Source organism: Eurypyga helias, unplaced genomic scaffold, assembly GCF_000690775.1.
Source record: "Eurypyga helias isolate BGI_N326 unplaced genomic scaffold, ASM69077v1 scaffold3349, whole genome shotgun sequence".
Lineage (NCBI taxonomy): Eukaryota > Metazoa > Chordata > Aves > Eurypygiformes > Eurypygidae > Eurypyga > Eurypyga helias.
In genome coordinates, this window is record NW_010272545.1 from 33,569 (window position 1) to 42,316 (window position 8,748).

At 39.2% G+C, this 8,748-nt stretch overlaps 1 pseudogene; it reads right to left on the minus strand.

The window, feature by feature from the left end:
- Window positions 1-2,980: 2,980 nt before the first annotated feature.
- On the minus strand, window positions 2,981-3,490 carry LOC104515235 (annotated as a pseudogene).
- Window positions 3,491-8,748: the final 5,258 nt, after the last annotated feature.

Below are 8,748 nucleotides of genomic sequence, written 5' to 3' on the forward strand. Positions count from 1 at the left end.
CACTGAAAGGTCTAAAACCATCAACAGGTGAACTTCCGGCTCTCCAAATTCAAACCATAATATCTCAGACCTATTAAGGGCAGAAAATCACCTGCTGAGCAGTGGTGTGCCTGGAAATTCACAAAAGAAGAAAGGACAGAGAAGACTTTCAGGACACCCATTTGATCAGGAGAAAGGCTATAGATCAAGGTCGTATTCTGTGGTGCCCTTCCTCCCCTCTTCTCATGAAAACACTTAGATAAAAGGATACCAGGATTATAAATCAGTTTACACTATCCACCAGATCATCAGATAGGACTATTGACCTGTATGTTTTATGTTGTAAAATCAATAAAAGAAAGAAAAAAAATGGCAAGAAAAAGAAAGATAGCAGCATGAAAATCCGAGCTGCTGAGCATAGTATTTCTCAGGCTACCTTTGTTTGTGTAGTCACATTGAGTGATATAATATACTTCTCAGTATTTCATCACAGATTAAAATTTCACAGGATGACAATGTTCTCAAAAAATATGTAGTCCTGACATTTAGGAGAAGTTATTGAAGCAATACTGAACTTCAAATTACAGGTTCAACTTGCTGAATAGAACCGTTAAGACAGAAATATGAATGAATCACACTCATCCTGGATATAATGGAAACAGGTATTTGCATGATGGTGATCGCTGGCTTCAATGGAAGTACAGACACTTACACCAGCTGAGTGCCCAGCCTTGACACACACCAACATACAGTAAACTCAATTTCATACCCAAAGCCTTTGCAAGCATGGACCAAGTCTTGGTCCTCAGCTGCAGAGCTGTGGGGATGCATCAGCTGAGAATCTCAGCCCATGTCTTTGGTCCGAATACAACCCAAACTGTATTATACTTCTATATTTCTGTCAAATGACCTTTAATTTCCTAGTCCTCTTGACTATAACCATTGTGAATAGCTTCTGTAGCACTGCTAAATGAGGGCCTTATCCAGAGGCTTTTACTCATACAGAGATAACAGATCTACTTCTGAGAGGAAGGTGTAAAAACAGACTTCAGATGCAGGTTCGACATCAGATATTAAAGGGTATAATCTGTCATTTTTTACATTATTAATTATAGATCCTGAACAAATATTCTTAAAACTAAAAGAGATGTCTCCTCCTTTTGCCAGCAGCTGTGTTACATCAATTAAATGGGTAAATAAGATCTTTCCCCAGAGGGGATATCACATGACCCTCTATTGATTAAGACTGCAGTAGAACGTTATTTGCAATCTTATTGCATAATGGAAATCAGGAGGTAGCTGTCATGGTTTCAGAAGACAAATTGCTGCTATCTTAGACAATTCATAGGCCTCTCTCCTTCTTGCTGCTCTTAATTCACAGTTAATGCATGTCTTACAAGGCTTAGTTTCTCAAATCAGTCTACAGCACCGTATTCAACTCAAAACTGGGTGTAAGTGGTAGTCCACATGGCCCTGCATTATGATGAGTATTAAAGTGACCGTTCCATGTATCACTACTTCAGAACCATTCATTATTTAACAGGATAACACAACTTCATAAAAGGATGTCAAATTAAAAAGACACCTCCCGCAGCATGCATGATTATTCCCAGAAAAGCAGCCCCTACACCATCACCAGACATGCCTCCAGAGCTGCTCTCCGTCAGAACATTTTTAAGTCTTAGCTCAGTTTTGTGTACTTGATTTTCACAAACATACATACATCTGGAACAAGTCCACTACTGCCAAACCTGTGCAGTAACTTCAGTTAGAGATCAGGTTGTAATGAACACCTGACCAAAAACCAACTTTGCTCCTGCAATGAACTGTAAAGTCCATTATTACACCCTTTGTGAGAGAGGCAGAGGGAAGGACAAAAATCTCACTTTAAATGATTGAAACACTCTTTGCCAATTTGAGAAATCTTCCTGAAAAAAGACAATCTTTCCTTACTTCTAATCAATTTCTCAGTCACAACATTTAGAAACCAAGGGCAACACTTTTCAAAATACATCACGGCAACATTTAACATTACCAGAATCTTCTACAGCAAAGTCAAAGAAATAGTCTGTAAGTGGTCTTCAGTGGCTGTGAAGTCGCAGGACATAAGGCAAGATTTCTGAATATAAGGAACGGTCTGAATAACAGTGGGTGGTAGGACAGTTATAGATTCAGACAAAAGTTACAGTTGTTCCATGTGTAGAAAAAGGTAGTCAATTTACCATCATCTGTTTGCCATTGCACAGGATTAAAAATTAAATGTCTGCTGCCTGATCTGTTCCAGCTAAGTTGATTGATTAGGATGTGTTCATGTTCCCATCTAACTTTGCAAGTTTAAAAGTGGCAGATTTACTCTTCTGTTATTTATAACAGCAGAGCTTAATAAAGTACATGGAAGGAAATGCCAGTAGAAGTGTGATCCAGAAGTAACCTGTCACAAAACAATAGCAAAGTCTGGAAAAAATTATCACCTTGTAAAAAAACAGAGATTAAGATTTCAAGAAAATCAAATATATTTCAGCACCCTTAATTTGGCTAAACGTGTACGTCAATAGCACTAGATTATTACTGGCATATCTTCCTATTTAGGGAAATTATCTGGTCCTCCTCCAAATCAATTAGTGTTTAAACCTTGTATTTCATTCTCCTAGAAATTTGGGAAATCAATCTCAACCTGGTCTTGATGAGCATAAACCCACAATACAGAGACAATGTGAGTAGTAAAAAAATAAACATATAAATCCTTGAAGAATTAAAATGCACTCTGGTTGTTCAAAATTTCAGAAGAGGCATTTGACACCTTAAATTAGGGTCTGTAATCATTTTTTCTTTCCCCACCCCTTTTTTTCTCCCTTTTATTTTTACTTAAAAAGGGAAACACATTTATTTAAGACTTCTGAATCTGAGAGAGTCTTTTCTTTTTTGAAGATAACACAACAAAATCACTTCACTTATTTCATCGTACTTGAAATTTAAAAGAAAGATAGAAAGTGTTCCTTACCTTAAAAAGTCTTAAAATATTTGCGACCATAATGGACACAGAACTTGCTGCAGCACCTATCACACCTGATATCTTGTCTGGCTTAGTGAAAATAGGTGGGTCACCATTAGCACACTTCACATCTGAACCATCTTTTTCTATCAACGCTTGCACAAATGTTAAGGACTGCTCCAATGCATAAGTGTCCCTGGAACACGTATCAAGGATCCGGACACCTAAGGTGATATTGGCAAGAAGATCAGGGTCTTTATTAATCTGATCAATTGCATACAGCATTGCCTCCAGTCTGTGGATCCCTTTCTCCTTCTTGAGCTCCCCACAAGGCACCCCTCTATCCCCTTTTGCATGGACGGGGAACAGTCCTCCCAAGATGATGTCCCCATCCAGTCGGATGGAGTGGGCATATTCCTGGCCATGAGTTCTTTGCATCAGGGTGACTATCCAGTAGAATTTGGCTGTTAACAGGAAGAAACAATGGCAGGAAACTAATCGTTTTCCTTCGTATACCATTTTCTCCGAAGTTGTTGTTGCTATCCAGTATCCAGGTTTTCTTCTTGCTAAAGGATGAGGCTGACCATTTGAAGCTGCACTTTCTGGAGGCTACCATCAGTGCCCAGTAAGTAATATAGAACCATGCAGTAGGTAGAAAAAGGATCTCAGCAGAAGTACATAAAATGCGTTTTACAAAAGATGTCCACCGATGTCATGGGTTGATCAGCTTCTCCAAGAGGTGGTTTTCAATTGCTCCTAATTGATGGTGAAGTGTAGGGGAGTATGTCTGGTCCTGATGCTAAGAGCAGGTCAGTAACTTACGTCCTTGTATTTTGCCCTGCAGCTGAGGTACTTCTGAAAAAAAAAAACAAACAGTGAGAAATACCATTTAGTTCAGCAGTTTTATACCTGTCACACTGCGTATTTACTTTTGAATACGAGTTACATCGCCTAGGTTTTACTTTTGATACTCTGTAAGGAAGTAATTTTTGGCCTTCTGTGAATTTGAACACCTGGCTGCACTGTACTACAAGCAGGGAAATTGATGATACCAGCAGAGCAAAAGCCAAATCAGGGTAACTAAACTTAGCTTGGTGCTCAGAGTCCAACTAGTAATTCGTATTTACCTTCGCATTGCGTGACATACAGCAACGGATTGGATCCGTAACACATTGTATTTTCTGTTTTGCTGTATCATTCTGTGCCAGCCTACAAAAGTGCAATAACTACTTACATTCTCACTCATAGAGAGGTTCCATTTGTGACAATGGAGTAATCAGGGCTCCTGAATTTAAGTACACTCTTCAGCCGCTGCAGTACAAGCACATTCAATTCATTTGGATATTAAACTGATTATTTCTCCAGTGGAATTCACTTTTTTCTGGGCTTACTACATATCTAAAACTCCTTCCAGATAATTTCTAACACTGAATTACTTTTATGAAAAGGTGGCTGATTTCTTAAGCAAACAGAGCACAATTTAGGAAACCAGCTAAAGATTTCAGTATTCCTGTTCCAACATTTTACTTGAGCTGAGGTCCAACGTTTACACGGTCTCTATTGTCTCCTCGCATTTGGACCACATCAAATAGGAACAGTGTTATGCCAGCACTGATGTCTGGAGAATTCCCACTGATTTTAACAAGAACGGGATTTCAGCCTACATAGCTAAACACCTGACTGTTATGACTATCTCCAAATTGCCCCCACTTTAATTCTCAAGTGAGTGGCATTTATTTATTTCAATATTTAACAAAGTTACACATGCCTGAATAAATTTTTAGACCTCTGAGGCAAGGAAAGAGAAAGTTAATTTTACCTAATGCTAGATAGGCACACTGTGGGCCACTGCATCTCAGCCAGTCTCCCAAGGCACCTGTTAGAGGCTATGGAGCACAATGGGCATCCTAGCGAGTAATTCACCTGCTCCTTTTACTTTAAAAAGTTCTATTTATTATGAAATTGATCACACTGAATAACTGCCTACCTCACCGCCCATACAGAAAATCCAGGCAACAGGCTCATGTGTAAATATGTGCTTTGTCCCTAGTGATCTGACTCGTTCCTACCAAAAATATGATCAGATAAGAAGACAATTACAAACAAAATTAGAAGACAGTTATAGATAACTATACTGGTTTTCAAAGACATTTTGAATTATTTTCCACAATATTTTTAGGTGGTAACAAAACTCAAAATGTTGCTTGATAATACTTTAAATTGATCAGCCTTTTCTTAAGTTTATTTTGTTATATGGGTTTTTTCCCAAATGATAATACTAAGCTCACGAAAGCTGAAGAAGAGTTTTTAAATAGTGGCTATTTGAAGACCTGAGGAAAAGATTCACAATGGAAAGTTGTCTATTGAATGTGAAGGTATCTCACTGTGATTTGGTAACAGAGAAACGGCTTGAAAATGAAACATGTTTACTGGGTGTGAGTAAAGTCACTGTGATCGAGAACAGCAGCACACAAGACTTTCAGCACCTCTTCACATTTAGTTCTGCTTGACTTTGACTCAGGATTGAATCTAAATGAAACAAAGTCTGTGCTGGTTTATGTGATAATCCCATCGTTCTCCTTCGGCTCTTTTTAGGCACGGTTTACAACTCTGACCAGGCTTTAGCCCTAAGGGCCAAACCTCGGACTCCGTCACCAATGGAGGAGCTTAACTAACGTCACTGTGAGTTGATCCAATCCCATGGGATGCTGCTTCTATGGCCCACGCAAAAAGATCATATTAACTAGCCACAACAGTCCATTGTCCCGATTGCCTTAGTAGAAAAACACAGTTAAGGGTTCAAAACAGTAAATAGTAGAAGTTGTAGCTACACCTAAAATAAACACAGAGGTAATTTCCTTTCTTGTTCCGCAATGAAGAACCAACTCATTAGTCTATGCATGTATGTACAACCCATACAGGGATCAATTCTCTGAGGTAATAAAAGATAAGGCTGCTTTCATTTAACACTGTACGGAGAGCAAGAAAGCACCACTGAAAAGGTGAAAATATTCACGAAGGAAGAAAAGGCTACTTTTTCTCTTGCTCAGCCTCAGGTCAATTCCTTACAGCAAAGGAATGCCCAGAAATTAATGCAACTGTCAGTCAAACAAATAGTGATAAACTCAACTATTGCAGCCCAAATTCAAGAAGTGGAGAATGCACGTTGAGCCAAATATCCTCAGTCTAATACCTTACCTGGGACAGACTGACAGTCAAAAGAAGTAATAATAAGCATTTTTCAATATTATAGTTTACACAAGCATTAATTGATCTACCTCAGTTTTCAAGTTTTCCTGAAAAAGTGCTTTCCTTTGCTGCAAGTGTCCACAGCTTGTCTATAAAATAGAAATAAAATTTTAAAATGTTCTTTTTAAAAATTCAAGACCTTTTAGTCTTTTTTTATGTTACCTAAGAAATAAAAGCTTCTATTACATCACCTAATTTATTCATGCCACACTGCTTTTCGTATATTGATTAATATTAACTTTTACAGAATGTTGTAAGCCTGTGTAGTTAAGCAGAAAGCGCCTGATCTAAATGAATTCCATTTTTATCAATGAATTTTAGTGAAAATACATGGGCCCCTGGGCTATAAAGCCTGAATGAACTTTCCTCGCATGCAGAGATTTCATTCGAAGTAAAATGCTGTCCTTTTCCAATTGACCTTAAAAGTTTGAATTAATGCAAATATATTCTCGATTTACTAAGTTCCCCACTTGTAGTAGTTGGTGTTCACTAGAAACATGAATTCAAAGAAGGGATTCACACACTTCTCCAGCACAGTCCAGGAGTAAGTGCACCACAAAGCCTCTCTGCCTGTCACCTTGGAATAAATGCTTCTCTTGGGTTTAATTCATTAAAAATATCTGGCACTATCAGAACATATTGCTATTTTTAAAGTCATATTTCAGCACAAACCTCCACTTGTTCTGCAAGAATATATATTTATTTTTAAACCTAAGGAGGCGGGGTACTGCAAGACAGGGAATATGGAAACTTCTGCATGTAGTGTCTGGTTCTGAAATTACTTTCTTCTTAAAATCATTCAGCTTTTATGAGAAATTTGGTACTCTGAGTTGGGTAATTTGTACCATGTTGCCGAAGTCAGTGCACCAGCATGTGCCTGGACTGATCACTATTCCAACTACAGGCTCATTGCCCTGAGAGATGGGCTCATTAAGGGAGTTCTTTTTGTTAATGAAAAGGTCTAAATAATGAGGTAAGAGTGACAGATAGATACTTAAATAAATATAGGCAATGTCTCCGTTTTGATAACTAGGTTTCTGAAAGACTCATCTTCAGCTGGCACTGAAGTCGTGGCTGAAATCATATAGAAAAATTCAATATGTTCACCTGGACACACTGTCTTAAAAAAAAAAAAAAAAACAAAAACAATCTCACAGTTACAGACAGCCACATGAGCAAGGAGTACTCTCCTCAGCATAAGCAGGAAAACATGTTCACGGAACTTCATGGAACGTTATTCATGGTGCCAGCCAGACATGCACAAACCCTTTACTGAGGGAGGAAGAAAGCTCTTTAGTGGGGAAAAAAATACATCTGAGAAAGTATTCAAAAATCTGTTTGAGGCCAAAAAATTCATTTGTTATTGCATTTGAAGTACAGTAGAAACTTCACTAAAATAAAAACAATATTCTGCGAACTACAAAAGGAGGGGCTTTAGGGTAAAAACCCATTTCTACTTTCACAAAACGTTAGATTGTCCAGTCAATACAAGACTGATCTGGGTTTGCTGAATGGAAACAAGATAACAGCATCTTCCACTATGAAGATTTGAGGAGAAAAAAAATTTTAAACAATTCTATTATTTTGACTTTTTACTATCGCTATGCTACTTCTGAACTATCAAGAACGAACTGTCTTGCTAACATTCATTTTAGTGTTTATAAAAGTTGCCTTTCTCCCTCACAGCATTCAGTGGTGAACAAACAGCTGAATTTCAACACAGACCGGGTAAAGAGCTGCCACCTGCATACAGTAACCTGACACATACAGAAGATTAATGGGTTTTGCTGACAACAGAAGAGAATTTGGGAAACCTTAGGCCTTGACATCACAGCTCCTAACTTGCAGGAGAATTCTTCACTGATGTAAGTAGTCTTATCTACCTCAGCTCTTCTGTAACGATGTGTTGTGCCCCTGCCACAGATGTAACCTTTACACAATAACCAGGACTTCAAGGCGAATCACCCTCAGCATCTCATTTACGGGAACTATTTCTTCCTAGTGCACCATGAGAGAAATGTCTCCACTCAATCTGATCAGCCTCTCTTCAAATACCCCAGAGCACCTGCCTTCACTTTCTACCCTGCAAATACCCATTTTTCCAAACGAGCTACCCTGCTAAACAAACCAGCAAAGGTCCTTCTGCCAGGGTGAGACTAACAGGAGCTTACACATTCTAAAAAGGAAAGAGCATCAAATATTTCCCTTTGCCCTTGTCTGGTCTCACAGCCGAATGAACCCCAACAACATTAACACCTTTAGAGTTGGTTGCATCTCTGGTCTGGCAAGTGATGACCAAGGAGATTTTCCCAGGCAGCCTAGGAGAGCTTTCTCTCTTGTTTCTGTTTGCATTTGACCCTCTTCCCACCAGACCCCCGCTCCCCAGCCGGCACGGCTGCGTCCAGAGCAGGCGCTGGTAGCGCAGCCCAGTGCCCACCGAGAGGGGCTCTGCCCCCAGACACGAAGCCGCGCGCCGAAATCGTCCCGGGGCAACCTGCAGGAAAGCCCCCCTCGTGTCCGCGCCCGAC